General features: G+C 39.8%; 1 protein-coding gene across 1 annotated transcript in view; it reads right to left on the bottom strand.

Moving 5' to 3' along the window:
* The window catches only part of LOC117493352 (trinucleotide repeat-containing gene 6A protein-like), a 42,301-nt gene extending 39,114 nt beyond the window's left edge, over positions 1 to 3,187 (bottom strand). The window contains 2 exon segments of the mRNA XM_034143865.1: positions 934 to 985; positions 2,981 to 3,187. The gene's annotated coding sequence lies outside the window, so the exon portion shown is untranslated.
* Between the last annotated feature and the right edge of the window lie 14,713 nt (positions 3,188 to 17,900).

The following is a 17,900-nucleotide window of genomic DNA, read 5'->3' as shown; positions in this document are numbered from 1 at the left end:
CCACTTTCCAAAAGCTAAAAATTGAAACGGCAGCCGGTTATTTATGGAACAAAACTGAGAGTTTCCGTCGAGATTTGGGGTGTATAATAAACTGCTATTGGAAAAAGTGTTTGATTGCGGGAAACTTAGAAATGTTAGAAACGAAAGTGATTTTGTTTTATAAATTATTTATTAAACGTTAAATAATGTAACACTGTCAGTCAGAAAATGCAGTAGAACCGCATATTAAAACTTGAATTGTGAACAAAAACCACATCCGAAAATATGAGCCTACTAAAAAAACCTTACAAAGCAATTCCCTCACCATGAACCACAACAAATACATTGCAGATGACGTACCAGGAACTGGACTAAACCAACATTAAAAACAAAACCGTTGACATATTAACCGTTCTTCTTTGGACAACATCCTGAATGCCGACAACAACAACAACATACACTTTTGGAGAGGTAAGGAAGGTGAGTTGTTGCACTTGCTCTTAGGTACACAAATGTAAAAACTCTATAGAATATAAACAGATTCAGGATCTAAAAACAGATTAGACGCAGCCCCTGAAGCGGGTTGCTGAACTAGTTGTGGTCCACGGCTCTATTGTGTGCCTACAACTGTATGGACACAAAGAGCTGCACAAACACCTCTCCGCACACAAAACATCAGGACTCCGGCTTCTCATTTAGCAATTTTAAAACAGCAAAGCTTACTCAGCACAATGCGGCCTAGACCAACCCAGACCCTCCAATTCAATTCAAACGGAACTGCATGTGCTTGCATAAGCAGCAGCTGCCCATCCCCTGTCCCCCTCACAAACACGCACGCACACACACACACCTTTAGTATCCCAACACACAGAGAGCATGCTATCATATAAAGCAAAGCTGCTCCAAAAGGTGATATAAATAAATGAACACATCAATGTGAAGATTGACACTCACCTGTAACGATGCTTTAGCTTCTTTGGTGGCAACAGCTTTCAATTCCGAATCTCTGAAAGACAAAGATTTGAAGGTTAATCTTTCAGCGATAAATCAAGATTTACCTGAACACACACACATTAACAAATAAAAGATAGTTTGCATGTGGGTGCCTCACACTTGTATTGGTGTACTGTGATTAAACAACACGTTGTAAAAAAATAAAAACTACTACATATCATTTTAGCATCTACCCAAACAGATGCTAAACCTGGCATAGTAAACTGGACTCTATTAAAATGTCACAGATTAATTATTGATGGGGCACCGGTCAAAAGGCATGCACCTCACCCACAAAGTATATGCAAGGACAAGTATACACAAACAGAGACTCGTCAGTACTGTATTCAAAGTATTTCAACTTGTTGATGTGGAAATGCAGGTTGAACTGCATAACAGAGTAATGCACAACAAAGTCCCCTTTAGCTCAGGCTCCACAAGGTGAATATTGTGTGTGTAGGAATTTCAGTGGTGAAATGTAACAAAGTACATTTATGCAAATACTGTACTTAAGTAAAAAATGTATGCACTTGTACTTTACTTGAGTGTTTTTACATTATGCTACTTTATACTTTTACTTCACTACATTTTCTAGGCAAATATTGTACCTGTTACTCCACTACATTTATTTTACATATTTAGTTCCTAGGTTATCGATACAAAATATAAATCAACACATTATTGTTATTATAGGTTAAGCTACCCAGTAGAGTATAAAGTAATTCAAATAAAACAATATAATATAATGTAAATGTTATGGTGCTTGAAATGGCCATTTTGCATAACGCATACTTTTACTTTAAAGTAATTTGTATGCTAATACTTTTACTTCAGTACAATTTTGAATACAGGACTTGTACCTGAGCCTTTTTACACTGCAGCATTGCTACTTTTACTTCATAATCCGAGTACTTCTTCCACCTCTGATGAAAATTACAGATAAAGTGAGTGTTTGTGGGTCAGAGTTACCAGCTCGGGTGCTGATCGGCCATTATCTCAGCTGTTGCCTGACTTGCAGCTTAACCAACATGGCTTCTCTCGAGCTGGTGTTTTTCCAGCGCAGCCAAGACCAACAATGCATCAACATGGCATCTAATTACAGTCGATGCAATTAAATAATTAAATAAGTGCTTTAGTTGTTTTTGCAACGTCGTCAAGCTGGTGTAAAAAGTTAGGTGACTGCAAAACTAGCAGAGCGGAGGTCTGGTGTTGACTAACCAGCTGCTCTGTGTTTCTGCCGATAGAGGGTGTTAAACACGAAACACAACTCTGCAGCTTTACAATTGTATCACAAATTGTATTTAATTATATCATTTACCGCCAACTGTTAAATGTATTGTGATATTTGAGTAACGGTGCCTCGTATGCAAGTCACCAAACAGCGGTTAAATCCGTCACTTTCACCAACGGGCAACCTGCGTCGTCAAATTAGCATGACTGCTAATGCTAGCTACAAGAGCTAACGATACGAAGCGGCTAGTTAACGTACCCTTTCCCCCCCAATGTAGCGCAATTATGATATTCTAATAAACGCAATGTTACATTAAATCCATAAACAATATTAGGTTACTTATGAACCCATTCGTAGACACGTTAGTGTCGAACGAAATACATATGTTCTCTCTTCGACAGATATGTACGCACAACCGGCGAGCTAAGGTTAACCAACGCTCGTACTAGTTAGCATTAGCATGAAGCTAACCTGCCCACAAATACAACGGTCTATTTGTCCCAGACGACAGGCAAACAAACACTTATCCTGGCGTATCAGCGGATGTGCCTACCATATACGCTTCCAAACTGCAATGCAACCCGAACAGGAGGCCAGCTATTCTAACTGCACAGGAGGCTAGCTATGTAGCTTAGCCCAGTCATGGCTAACCAAACAACAGCGGCAGATCAACCACCAGTCCCCGGTCTCCCTGCTCAGGGCACTCTGCGTACATTTGCTCGCCACAAAGAAAAATGAGGTCGTCTGGTCAAGGAAACACCGTCAAAAGAACCTTACCTCATTGAAGTATAAAGTGCAACCGAGTGGAAAGAAAAGCCGGCTGTAAGGCTAAAAGAATTTCAACGCTTTTTGCAGCATCTACGAGGGGAGGCATTCGTCCTGCATGATCGCCATTTTCTTAACTCGCTGCTGGCTAACCTTCTTTCGCTTGAGCTCTGCTTTCCCCTCCTCTCTCTCTCTCTCTCTCTCTCGCTCTCTCTCTCTCTCTCTCGCTGCATTCAGCTCTCTGACTGATTCTGGAGGGGGGAGCAGGAAACACACTCACCACTTCCTCTGACTGAGAAAACCAAACACAGCAGAAGGTAGGTAAATGGTATCGACAGAAGAGTAAAAGTGTGTAAAGCCAACCATGTCAGCAATGTTTAAGGTAAGCAGTTAGAAGAAGAAGAAGAAGAAGATACACTTTATTAATCCCTTACAGGGAAATTTCTTTCAAGTCCCTTCAAATTGATTAACCAATTAGAAATGTTATCATAATGCATCACACCTAAAACCATAAACACTTAAACGTATTTTATTTATGTTATTATTTTTAATTTAACATTTAAGTATTCCATCAGTTTTTTTTTTAAACAAGGGATAAGCTATGCGAACAAAATATGATAACCATAAATCATCTTCCATTATACAGGATAGGTATCTGACTGGCACATTTTAGATATACTCTTCCAAGGTCTTTTTTTTTAATAAAATTAGGGCCCTAAAACCCTCATATCAAGAAACTAATCAAAAAGTACAAAATGTCCTAAATTATTCCGATAATTTTTTATTATACTTGCTGTACAAATTAATTCATAACCTGATGATTAACATTTTAAACTGCCATGAATACAATGAGGAGACTGGTAAACGTATTCTTTTATTAATTTTAAAGTAGTTAAATGTAAACATATTGAGTCTGAAATACTGGATTACCCACAGTTAATTGTTTAATTAGATACAGACCTAGTGTATAGTCGATATTAAAAATAATTATCTGAAGTGAAACCATTGCAATGTACTTTTGTTTCAGAAATTATTCTAGGATCAACTCAAAAATGATATTGCAATGTTACTTAAACATCAAAATGTGTGTTACGTTGCATGATTTAAAAAACAAGAATTCATATTACAATATTAAAGTTTCTAACACTGGCCTATTATAAAGCCAGTTAAGTTGCCATATATCTTATCATTAAGTTTAAAAAAGTTTTGTACAAATGGCCAGCTGTTGGTTCTGACTTCTTGGGATGTCTACGTTGTTGACTGACTCAATTTTATTTTTACTCTGTGATTATTGTCATGTGGCAGAGACCTTTATTAGTTCATTTAGTTGTACAGTAAAAAGTCCCACAGTGAGTCATTTGAGAAACATTTACTGATGTCATAGCCAATGGCCTAACAAAAATAGTATGGTGATGATGTGGACGTATTGGACATATTTTAAATCATGTTTCTAGGTTTACATGGTTTAACATGATTTATTATCCTATTTTGTATATATTTACCAGAGAAAAAGCCATGAATATTACGTTTTGCTCCTCTTAACATACATCAATAACTTGTAACAAAACATTTAAGCATTCCTAGGAGTGTAAAAAAAAGACTGTCAGATATTCAACAAATATAAACTATATGAAGAAGAACTATATTTATCATTGGTAAATCCAGAGCATAGCTTTTATTATTTTTGCGCTGGTACACAGGCTTTCTGTCCGAGGGTTCAGAGTCCAACCCGCACTTCAACATACATTAGCTGCTGAAGTGTCCTTGAGCACAACAATGGATAACTAGTGTTAGTCTGTGATGTATCTGACCTCTGATCTCCCTGAGGAGGAATCAAGTAAAATAAAAAACATCCTAGCCAGTTTTATAATGAATCTCATGATGTAGTGTGCCGGTTGTGAAAAGCACAAGGGCTCTAACTTAATCATCCATTGGGCAGCATTGCCAACACATGCGGGAAAACACCTGAAAATGTATGGTTTTAGTAGAAATGCTCTGCTTTGACATTAGGAATTTTCCTAAACATCACAAAAACTGCAATTATGTTCACCAATTCAACAATGATAAATAGGCGCAAATGAATAAAACGTGGACATTAAAAAAAATGTACTTCTTAAAAGATTCCAATGGTGTGGCTTATTTGAAGCCAATGTACTTGTAGGTTTCTCTGAATTTGTATCTTCATGGTTAATTGCACTCATTGTTAGTGGATAAAATGGTCTACTTAAGAAATGTCCTTTAATATAAAAACTCACATATGACTTGATCATATACTATCACACACACATTTATTATAACTTTAAATGGGTCACATGCTACATTTTTGATAGCTAGCATGTTTTGTTTCTCACAAAATCACAATCATTTTTATGGTTTTTGTCATTAAAATGTAAGGTTTGTAATGTATATCTTAACAGCTACTGCTAAAATACATGTACTGATGAGATTAGCACTCATACCACTGCCTGAAGTAGAAGGGGGACTATCACTGCCACAAGTACTATCTTCCATAACACTTCAGGTAAAACAACTTTCAATAGAGTTTTTATAAAAGCGACAGACAGAGAAAAGAGAGGAGAGATTCCCAAACAGCAGAGAAACAAATACAGTGTGGAATCTGCCAACTGCAACGTTTCACCAACGAGACAAAGGCAGTTGCTGCTTACAGAAGAGACCGGCAATACGTGCGTTCAAAGCACCAATGGCAAAAACAACCTCCTTCCTTGTGCAGAAATGACCTCTCTTATCTGTGTATATTTGACTGTGAGGGAAAGAGAGGTAGAGTTCATCGACTGCCAAGTAATGATTTTATGTGAGCCGGTATCAAGGAGATTAGATTTTAAAGCATGTAAACAAGTCGGTTACCTCTGAGTACTGAGGGATTGTATCCAAATGCTACTCAAATGTGGATTTCACAATATAATCCTACATTCTTAAGATATACTTGGCGTTAGAATGGATAAATATTGAATTGATTGTACCTTCGATTTGTACGTCCAAGTAACATTTAAAAATGTTATCCAATTTCCATTTGAATTGCTGGATGTAAACTCACTCACATGTACGTTGATGTTATGTACAATTTATACAAATTATCATGTCAGTGTTCACTTATAACAATATAGAATATTCTGTAAAGCTAGATTGCAAGGAAAGCATGCAACACTACAGGACACACTGACATGAAAGCCGATAGTTTGGGGCACTCTGACACATAAATACAAACAAACTTCAGGTTTCACTTTTTCCAACATGGACACGACATCTGTTGTATTGATACACATTTATTTAAGTCCAGGATTCTCTCCCTGCATCATGCACCTTGCCAGTGGGTCAAGTTGTGCAAGAGCTTCAACTCAAAGTTCGCTGAGGTTAATAGTTAGGTCAACTACAGTATACAAAAGACCCGGGAGTTTGCCTGGCTCGCTCAGTGAGTGTCCACTCATGCATCACAATATACGGAGGCAAACTAGCGTTAGATTAGGCTGGTCGAGCGTAACAAAACAGAAAAGTCCAGAGACAGCCAGCGTAAAAACCTGAACAAAGCAAGACAGAGAAGAATAGAACAGAACAGAATAGAGCAAAACAGCTCTGCTACAGAATGAGGTCACCAGCACCAGTAAAACAATGTGAGTTTGTACATGTTAAAGGTCCCCTATTATACTGTTTTTCATCAATATATTATAGGTCTCAGATATATACAAAACATGTCTCTGAAGGGTTTGGCTAGAAATACCAAACAGATAATTGCAGCATCCCATAATCCCCTCTGTTTCAGCTCTGTTTCAAAAGTGCTGATTCTCTGTCTGTTACTTTAGATGAAAATAAGGAGCCCCTCCCCACGCCCCTCTGAGAGATATTTGGTTAAAAAGAACACCATGGTGCTCTAGGGGGAGATTCAGGTGATAAGGTGGGGGGGGGGGGGGGGGGGGGGGGGGGTGACCTTGGTTGCTGATTGGCTAATGGTTACACAAGCCAAAAAAACGTTATAACATCATAAAGTGGCCAAAATCTGATCAGCTCATTTTCAGACAGGTTTTTATATAAATGGATCATGACAGAAAGAGAGATAATCTCTTTACACAGAGGGGACACATGTTTATGTATAAAAGACATGAAAAAGAAGATTTTGCATAATAGGTGACCTTTAAGTAACATAAAGAGTACAAAAACTATATTTTCAGCTTCTGCTCCTTTTTCTTAAATGGGCCTAGAAACCCATACCCGATAGCAACCGAGATGTTTGTGTTTTCGAAAGGGCAGATAACGGTTTGGCTGCTTGTCAAATGAATGATGAATCAACAATTATGAAACCAAGCTAAGTGTAAACATGATTTACTGGGAGAAGAGCAAGTCAAAACCTTATAGTCAGTCACCTTGTTAGTCAGAGCAGTGTAAACACCAACAGGCCAAGATTAGACCATTCAAACACAGAAGTTCAAATGAAGGAAATGGACGCTGGTTACTTGGGAAAACAAATGCGTACAGGTACACATTTGTCCCTATTTAATGACTGAGCAGTGGCTGTGCTAAAGTTATGCAATTGCGTATTTGTGTAAACACTTTCCACAACTGCCTCAACAGCGTACTACCACGTTCACGAAGGCACACACAACCTTTTTTGGGATGTTATGTTTTAATGTCCCTCTTTTTGCTTGTTTAGTGGGTTTGGCTCAACCACAGTTACACTCTCAAACGTGCAAAACACACACACACACACGACACAGTTGCAGCTGCAGGAGCTAGGAAGCGTGTAAAAATGGGAAGACCATTGTACTGGAGAGAGAGAAAGGGGCATAGAAAATCAGAATGAAATGTGAATGTACTAGAGTAAAAGGGAAAGTGAGCAGGCAGGAGAAGGGAACAGTTAGTTAGTGAGGAGAGAGGCAGAGAGATTATTTGGAGGGGTTGCGAGAGCGAGACGAGGACAGACAGACTGACAGACAGGTCAGAAAAGAGATTTGCATGTCAAGTAGTAATAGGCTTGTCCTGAGTACTGCACACGCACACTACTAAGCTGCAGCGTTCATGATGCTGCAGTGTGTGTGTGTGTGTGTGTGTGTGTGTGTGTGTGTGTGTGTGTGTGTGTGTGTGTGTGTGTGTGTGTGTGTGTGTGTGTGTGTGTGTGTGTGTGTGTGTGTGTGTGTGTGTGTGTGTGTGTGTGTGTGTGTGTGTGTGTGTGTGTGGTGTGTGTGTGTGTGTGTGTGTGTGTGTGTGTGTGTGTGTGTGTGTGTGTGTGCTGCCAGCCTAAACTGAATGACACTGCACCCATCAGAAGGACATTTTTTCAGTGTGAAAACTGTGTAACGAGCCTGGGACCCCCCACTGACACAGGGTTTTCAACCACCCCAATAGACAGGCGTTACATTAACACACATCATGGGAGAAATTCCTCACACTCCATGCTGTAAACGATGCACATTCCTCTGAATATTTTTGCACGTTTCTGTTTTATGCTTCCTATTATGAAACTGAACTGCTCTTCCACTTTAAAGGGGCCCTATTATGCTTTTTGGGGTTTTCCCTTTCCTGTAGTGTGGTATATAGTTTTATGTTCATGTAAATGGTCTGTAAAGGCTAAAGTTCCCTCCAGAGGGAGTTTCTCTCCTACACTCAACCCCCTGTCTGAAACTACTCCTATGTGTACTTCGGTAACATATTGACATCACTACGTGCTCCTATTGGCTTCACTCCAACACATTGTACGTGATAGGCTAAGGGACGGGACATCTCGAAGTGGTTGACCAATCACAACAGAGCCGGCTAGCTAACCAATCAGAGCAGACAGGGCTCTGGTTTCACACAGAGGGGGAAAAGAGGTGCTGCAGCACAGGCAGTATGAGGAAAATAAAGATATTTTAGAATATTAAACAATGTTAAAATGTCACAGGAGACGCACAAAATAGGATTACAAAACCTGAGAATGAGCATAACAGGGCCCCTTTAAATTCTGAAATAGTGCGCATTTTAATTTTGTAATTTGAAATATTCCTATTGTTCTTTTTTGTATATTTATATTCTTGTAAACTGTTTGCCTGTTCCTTTCCCTTTGTTCACTGTTCTTTTGAGTGTGATCCAAATCATTCATCAAACTCTTTCAAACTGCCTCCCCCATCCAGTCCACACTTATCAACCAAATCCCCTTCATTTCTCATGTTCTCCCTCTCCAACCTCATTATATTCTCCCTGCCTCACCCCTCCTTCCTCACAATCACACAATAGCAGCCACTGGGAACACACACACATCAACTCATGAGCTGTCTTCTCTATGTATTTCTCTTTCTTCATCAGTGTTTCCTTTGAGCTTGTCAAATGAAATTCATCCGTCGTTAATTTGCATTTGCTCAAAGTAATACATTGTCATCATCAATTAAAACCACTAATACACCAGTAAAGAACCTACAGAGTCAAGTTTGGATGGGTCAGTGATTGCTTATTGACTGAAATAAACAGAATTATTTCATTTTGTTTTAGATATCATAAAGTTCAACTTTTAAGTGTTAAAATAATGTATGTGCCACTTCAGCACATAACATCTACAAAAATGAAAAATTCTTGATTTTCTTCATTCGGTATGCAGCTCTGTCTTTTACATGTCTCTTTTTCTTCTTCTCCTCATTGCCTCTTTCTCTGATAAGGTAACAGCTTTAACATTTATTTGTTGTGTCTAAATTGATAGCTGGCCTCGACCAATTACCTGGACGTTCATCATTTCCTTCAGCTCTCTAAGCTCTCACTAATATCAACCTAATCCATCAACTGTTTTCCTTCTGATTCCTTTTTCTTCCACATAGATGACTTTCATTTACCCTAGCAGACTTTGTCCAACGAGCACATAACACATACATGTTTTTCTGAAACACAAACAGGTACTATAATGTAATTTCCCTGCGATCTTCCCATTTCTGTCCCTGTGATCCATCACAAGGTCTTAAATATGCAGATAGTCCTGATAAGTGTGCTGGGTGAGCGTATAACATATTCAAATGTACCCCCTTTATTTAAATCCACCTTCATTTATATTCATATCACTGATCCAATGCTGGCCTTGCTCTTCTATTACCACAGAAACTCATGCAGATCGGTCGGTCACAGGATGCAGTGATTGGCCGGTCATATCGTCATTCATCTGTTGGGGACGTATTTTACATGTGCAGAGAAAGGTGACACTGGGGCTGAAAGACAAACATACATGCGTTGATACAAACACACACACACACACACACACACACACACACACACACACACACACACACACACACACACACACACACACACACACACACACACACACACACACACACACACACACACACACACACACACACACACACACACTGTTACACATTCAATCACAAAAACACATATCACACACATAAAGTCACATACTAAAACTCTAACGCCAGTCCATGAAAGTGGCAAAGACAGGCCGGACACCCTTTTATGGTTCATTCAGTGAAGTGCATGTATCTGTAGGGGCGTGGAGGTAGATATAGGGGGAGGGATGGAGAGCTGAGGTAAAAAAAAAACGTCCTTTTGGCTTTATATTATCAAGGACAGTCCTACAAACAGTGGACCATATGATCCCTTTCAGGGATACTTCTTACCTTCTTACTTCTTACAAGTTTATTTCATTTCCAATACATGCTTTGGCTTTACTTGATTCAACTCACTATTGATACAAAGGGACTTTTTCCTATTTTGTTTAGTCATTTGGACCTTTTACAAATAAGATATGCCATTGGAATTGGTGTGCAATGCAAACCATTGCTGCCCGTATTAGTCAATTCATCTAAAAGTCCTCCGAACATGGCGCAGGTGTCTTGCTTTACTTGCATGAGCAGATCCACCTGACCCGGAAAATGATCAAGCAAAAGGGGGCGATTGAACAGGTTTTGATGAAACTGCAGAAGCAGATGGGGCTCTTATCACAAGCATTCTCAGCATCTCTGGCTCCACTGTATCATTGAAATCAGAGAAACACACAACACCACATTGAGTTTGTTGTTACTTTGGAAAGAAATGAATAGGGAGAGACTGAAAATGCTGTCATTCTCTTTAAATTCACTGATAATCTGGCTTCTTTGGAGATATGAGCTGGGTCTTGGCAGCTCTACAGCTCATAGCTGGCTGTAAAAAGTGACTCAATTATTCACACTACATGCAATCACTCTTTTCTCTGGAAACAAAAAGGTGTGCCTCAAAACTGCCACGTTTATCTTAGAATAGATGAAGCATTTTGCACATAGAGTTGGCGTATCACTCCGAAAACTGGAGACCAAACTCCTGCCTTGCAGAGTAAATAAGGAAGTCCGGAGGAAATCAGTTCAGATTAAATCCTGAAGTGAAGTCACACCACAGCGGAGCTATATCAGAAGAGGTTCAGTACTGCTATCCTCTGATTTATAATGAGCAAAGAAACTCCATGGTAAAAAGTATGGTTAATTCCATCTATGTTTAGTCAGCACTAGCTACTTAACATTTTTACTTTTCATGTGAGCGATGTGTTAAAACGTTAAAAGGTCAACATTTGGGATTTTGGTCAATGATCAAATAACATTAGAGCTAATGACAGTCAGTGATAGATATATGAGATGTTTAATGCTGGTTAGCAAATGTAATGTAAGTTCACACACCGATTAACATAACCTAATATGGAACACATAATTAAATCTTACCAGGATGTTAGCATGGTATTAGCATTTTAATTGTAAGCATGTTAGCATGATGATATTAGCTTTGTCATTGTTAACGTGTTAGCATGACGATATTAGCTTTGTCAATGTTAGCTTGTTCGCTGTTGTAAGCATTGTACTCAACGCATCACAGAGCTTATAGCATGGCTTAACTCTGAGTCTTGTTTAAATAATATTAAATATTTAAAAGTAATAATCAAGTAATTGACAATAAAGATCTACAGAACAGCTACTGTGATGTCGGTCTTCCTTTCAATGTTGCTACTTTTCTGAGTTTACTTTTCATATAAACTAATCATTTTAGCTGCTAAACTCAAAACAAAGTCGTGTTTGAAGCGTTCACCGCTTGGGTGCTTTCTTGCAATTTGCTAATTGCTGTAATTTCCCCCCCATTATTAGCATTAGCATTAGCCCCGCGCACCAACGGAGAGAGACTAACTTATGGCAACACAAAATAAAACGTGGGAGCGGTGGAGTGATGAGGAGGTGTCGGCGCTTCTGGCGATCTACCCGGGACTTCGGGTGGCGATTTACTGCCACCCGAAGTCCCGGAGCCCCCCGGACTCCGGGAGGCAGTATACGCCGTGAAGTTGTTTGCGGCCTGCCAGTAAACCCAAAGCAGAAGAAGAAGTGACGTCAGTGGCTTCATTTGCGTAATCCTCCCTCAGGGACTTATTCCGGTGTGAACGCGATTTACTATGTTCCGGGACTAAAGAGTTCGGCGGGACTAAGTACTGGGAACTAAGTACGGCAAAGTACTTGGTGTGAAAGAGGCTGGACAGAGCCGCTGCTGGCCTTTTGTGAATGCCGGACAGTCCAGCAGACCTCTTGTGGAGAGAGTGTGTGTGTGTCTCTGAAGCGCTGTGTGTGAATGACAAAGAAGAGAATGATGTGATGAGAAACAGTGGTAGACGCAGGAGGAGAGGAGGGTAACAGAGGCAGAGAGAAGCTGACACAAATGACTGAGAGCTCAGCCTGACAGTAAAGGATTTCCTCACATTAAACGCTCCACACACTCACTTAAATCTGACATGTAGCCATTATAAGACTAATCAACCTCTGACTCTCCTTTATTCTTACGCCACTGTCCTTCTGTCTATTTCTGTTGCTAAGAGGTCAATTACGTGTAATGACATCGACAATAACTCTCAATCTTAACAGGCTGGTAAAGAGGTGATGGAATTATGGTTATCTTTTTTACATCACTCTTTTACATTCAAGGGAATTTAACTTATTTGCTCTTGTGACATTCTCTCTGTCCTTCTCCAACAAGCACACGCACACACTCTGCCACAACCCCCCTGCCAGACCAAGCGGCCCAAAGGAAGTGCGTATGTGAATGTGTGTGTGTGAGAGTGTGTTCAGAATGTTCTAGTGCATGGGGGGAAGGGGTGTGTGTGTAGATTGTCCTGGCATGCTGCCAGTCTCTCCGTCTCTCATTACCCCTGTGTGTATAGGTGTGTGTGTGTGTGTGTGTGTGTGTGTGTGTGTGTGTGTGTGTGTGTGTGTGTGTGTGTGTGTGTGTGTGTGTGTGTGTGTGTGTGTGTGTGTGTGTGTGTGTGTGTGTGTGTGTGTGTGTGTGGTTAAGTGTGCAACGGGGGCCTGCCTGCGTGACGGGCGTCACCATGGCAACACCAGAGCAGGTTCCAGATGCAATGCATCATATTTCTAGAGGAAGGTGTACACACACACACACACACACACACACACACACACACACACACTTAATGGGCAGTAGGCCTTTGGGTGGCCATACAGATTAGTTTTATCAGATGGACCAACTCTCATTTAAATATTCATTCTTCATTTCATTCTTTTTCATTCTGAGACGGATGATTGGATCCAGCAATCATTCTGGACACACAAACAGGTACACAAGTGCCCTAAGAGTACCTTCTTCACACACACACACACACACACACACACACACACACACACACACACACACAGCCTTACACACACACACACACACACACACACACACACACACACACACACACACACACACACACACACACACACACACACACACACACACACACACACACACACACACACACACACACACACACAGCCTTACACACACAGTCAAACACTTTTCAGAAGTAGTTATGCTTTCTTTACTCACGATTCCATTGTGTATAAGGAATTGTTTTTCAATTTGGGAAATGTTTTAACCAGGTGAGATGATTTCTTAAAATGTTTGGATTTTGAATACAAATGTAGATATTCATAGTGTAGTATCCTGTCTCACATTTCCAGTGTTTCACCTCAATGAACATGTTAAACAAGGATAGCTAATGTTTTTCATTTATTTTTAGCCTACGAAGGTATAACATCCTGAAAATAAGCCTAGAATATTCCCCCTCGTCTCCATCTCTAACTCATGGCAGCTCTAATAAAAACTGTGCTACTCAAACTGTTAAGCCCCGAGAGTGAAGAGAAGCCTGTGTGTGTGTGTGTGTGTGTGTGTGTGTGTGTGTGTGTGTGTGTGTGTGTGTGTGTGTGTGTGTGTGTGTGTGTGTGTGTGTGTGTGTGTGTGTGTGTGTGTGTGTGTGTGTGTGTGTGTGTGTGTGTGTGTGTGTGTGTGTGTGTGACAAAGTGAGGTGTATTCAAACGGGGAGGATATAATGTGTGAATCCATAGGAATCCTGAAGTGTGTTATGCAAGTCTGTGTGTAGAGTTTCTGTCTGCATGACTTATTCATAACATTATAGAGTTACAGTTCGCCCAAAGACAAACACATCAACAGTGGGCCAACCAAAGAACACACACCAAGTTATTGATATAGAGGAGAACAATTTTCCTGGCTTTATGAAGACTGACGATCCTAGAAACGAACTAATATGATGGTTTGGAATATTCATTAATACAAATCCTATATGCCTAGTTTTATTGTGAGCTATCTATATCTGACGTTTCTTTTAAATAAAAATAATTTAAACTAAAATTGCAATCTGAAATAATACAAGAGAAATCCATGTTTTGTAATCTGTACAAACAAAATCAGTTGATTTCAATCAATTGTGCAGCCTGACAGGTTTCATTTGATGTGTTTTATTCTGTCTGTAAAACATTTCAGGAAATATGTGTATTCAAACATTTTCTCAGTAGTTGCTTAGAAACAGCAGACTGTGGATATCAGCTTCAGTGTGCATGCTCTTATGTGTGTTAAACAATAAAAAGGGCCTTGCGGATTTATGGGCTTTTAATGGGTAATGTATGGGTTTCACAGAGCAACAGAAGAAGCTGCAGCCGTATACTGTGTAAATTACATTACATTACATGTTAGATGCTTTTATCCAAAGCGACTTATATACTCAATACTGTGGGCAATCCCCACAGGAGCAATTTGGGGTGAAGTGTCTTGCAGGGACACAACGACATGCTGACTGCAGTGGGGTTTGAACCTGTGCTCCCCCTGATCCGAACACCAACGCACTAGGCCACTGCGCCACACGCCTCCACGGTGAAAAAATAACGGTGATACTGATAAAGAACAGATACCACAGAAAGAAGACTACTTTCTTTATTTTATACCAATCAGCTAATGCTAATCACACATACAACTGTTACAAATATTTCCCCATGGAGATGAGAACAACCTCATAAAGCTCTAGGAGAGCATTTATATATCATTTACTTACCTGTGTTACTTTGAATTCCTTTTTATGTTTTACTCTCATGTCTCCCTGGAATATAAAGAATACAAATACAGAGAACTACGGTGGCCAACAGGTGCCAAAACACATGCTAATGAAGACAAATCTTTACCAACTTGACAACAGATGCACAGCATTTACTAAAGCGATGCAAAAAGTGAACGCTGCAAATTCAAAATGCTGCAGGAAGCTCAAAACACAACAGAAACAGGGACACTAAAAAGTGACGCACACAGCAGGGACCGGAGTGTTTGTTGACGATCGATGATTATAAAGTTTGCCAACTATCACAGGAAACTTAACTAGAATGTAAGTTTGGCTTTTTTTTTTAACAATGTGATTGCATGAATCTTTCCGATATTACTAGGCCAACTTTATAATCCCCAAATGTCGAAAGCGCTTTGAATAGTTTTTGAAGCTGCTGCTCGTTTCTCTAGTGGAAAGGTTTTGGGCCTTTGTAGCACGTTTGAACATGTAGGCCACCGTAGAGAACAGTCAGAATCAAAGTAAATAAGGGCTTAATTTAACAAACAGAAAAACGATATGAAAACATCAGTTTACACACTTACCAAACTAGTGCAATATAATCCAAGTCTCATTACTCTACAAGTGTTCCTGTATTTTAAACAAGCACTCCATTTATCATCAAGAATCTTCTCAATGTTTTACTTCCCCTTTCCCTCTGAACAAATGCGATAAGAATTGTGTATTATTTGAGAATTAAGTGTGATACTGGGTGAGTAATTGAAATACAAATGGTACTTTTGGGATAAAGTAGCCCCTTTATAACATGGTACTTGGAAATACCTAGAGGAACTATATTTACACAGAACGATGCATGATATTAACAGGCCAGGCTCACATTATATGAATTTCTCTATAGAATATATACAGACAGACAGATCAAAGCGCCACTCTTTATTTGAATTTCCTGGACTGTTATTAATGAGTTACTTAGAAATTAATGAGAATCTTTCTCTGTGTGTGTGTGTGTGTGTGTGTGTGTGTGTGTGTGTGTGTGTGTGTGTGTGTGTGTGTGTGTGTGTGTGTGTGTATGGTGTGTGTGTGTGTGTGTGTGTGTGTGTGTGTGTGTGTGTGTGTGTGTGTGTGTGTGTGTGTGTTGTGTGTGTGTGTGTTGTGTGTGTGTGTGTGTGTGTGTGTGTGTGAGTGAGTGTGTGTGAGAGAGTGCTGTCCTCCCCATCTCTTTGGATTCTGGCCCGCTGCCAAGTGGCAATTGGTTCTCATTCTGCAGAAACAAAAGACCAGCAATGACATTTAGAGCGAGAGGGAGAGAGAGTGAGGTATAAAAAGAGAAAGATGGGAAAGGTCTAGAGATTTCACATCTCAGTGAGCACGGAGGACAGTGTGAGAAATTACTGGAGGTTACATGAGAAATGGAGAGTGTAAGGGAGAGAAATAAAGACAAGGGGGAGGGAGGGTGAGATGAAGGTGAGTTGGTAAGTTTCCAATTAGCTACTGAATGAAAGAGGGGGTGAGTTCTTCATTGACATTCAGAAATGCTGGGAAATTGCATGCTGTAACGCTAAAAGAGCAAATAAACCCAAAGTTACAAGACTGTATTTAAAATACACTGACCCTGTCAACATATATTTTTACCTCAAAGTAAAAATAATGATGCTGCTGTGACATAACAATTTCCCAATTTGGGATCAATAGATTATATTTAAATCTAAATCTTATCATTTAAAATAATTTTGATGCTTTACTGACTGAGTAATAGAGAGAAATGTTCATCCTCTGTCCTGCTGTATGTCCCTTACCCGAGCGGATCATACAACCTTTAGAAAAAGTGTTGATGGCACTAAGTTGATTTTGGTAATGGATCATATTTGAATCATATTTATGGAGTATTGTTTCTTGTTTTTCCTCAGCTGCTCTGCCCCGACTTATTGATTTATAGATTTTCATGATGGACAGAAAGCTAAAAAAATGCTAACTGCTAACAGTAGCTGCTGTCAGCTAAGCTAAAACTATACTTTTTTACAGTGCTAAATGTTGGACTGTAGGGCTGTTTGGGTGGAATTAGAGTTTATTGTAATAACTGAGACAAAAGATGAACTGCTGATATACCATGACCGCATTTTATTCAGGATACACTTTTATGGTTTTGTTTATTGCGTGTGAAATGTGTTGGTGTGATAATTTAATTCTGTCTGGAAAAAATTAACTAGGGTCTTTGAATTTTTAACAACACCCTAAATCTTTATGATTTCCTTCTACTATAGCAAGATTCACACACACACACACACACACACACACACACACACACACACACACACACACACACACACACACACACACACACACACACACACACCACACACACACACACACACACACACACCACACACACACACACACACACACACACACACACAGTTCCTTTCTCCCCTCTCCATCTCCATATCAATGGCTGCAGGACAATCAACTGGCTGGTTCACACCAGCAGTGTGGTTGGCAGACACGGACACGGGCGAGCACTCGAGCACACACACACGCACGCACGCACACACACACACACACACACACACACACACACACACACACATACAC

This window comes from Trematomus bernacchii, unplaced genomic scaffold, assembly GCF_902827165.1.
Source record: "Trematomus bernacchii unplaced genomic scaffold, fTreBer1.1, whole genome shotgun sequence".
Lineage (NCBI taxonomy): Eukaryota > Metazoa > Chordata > Actinopteri > Perciformes > Nototheniidae > Trematomus > Trematomus bernacchii.
This window is presented reverse-complemented; position numbering and strand designations above follow the sequence as displayed.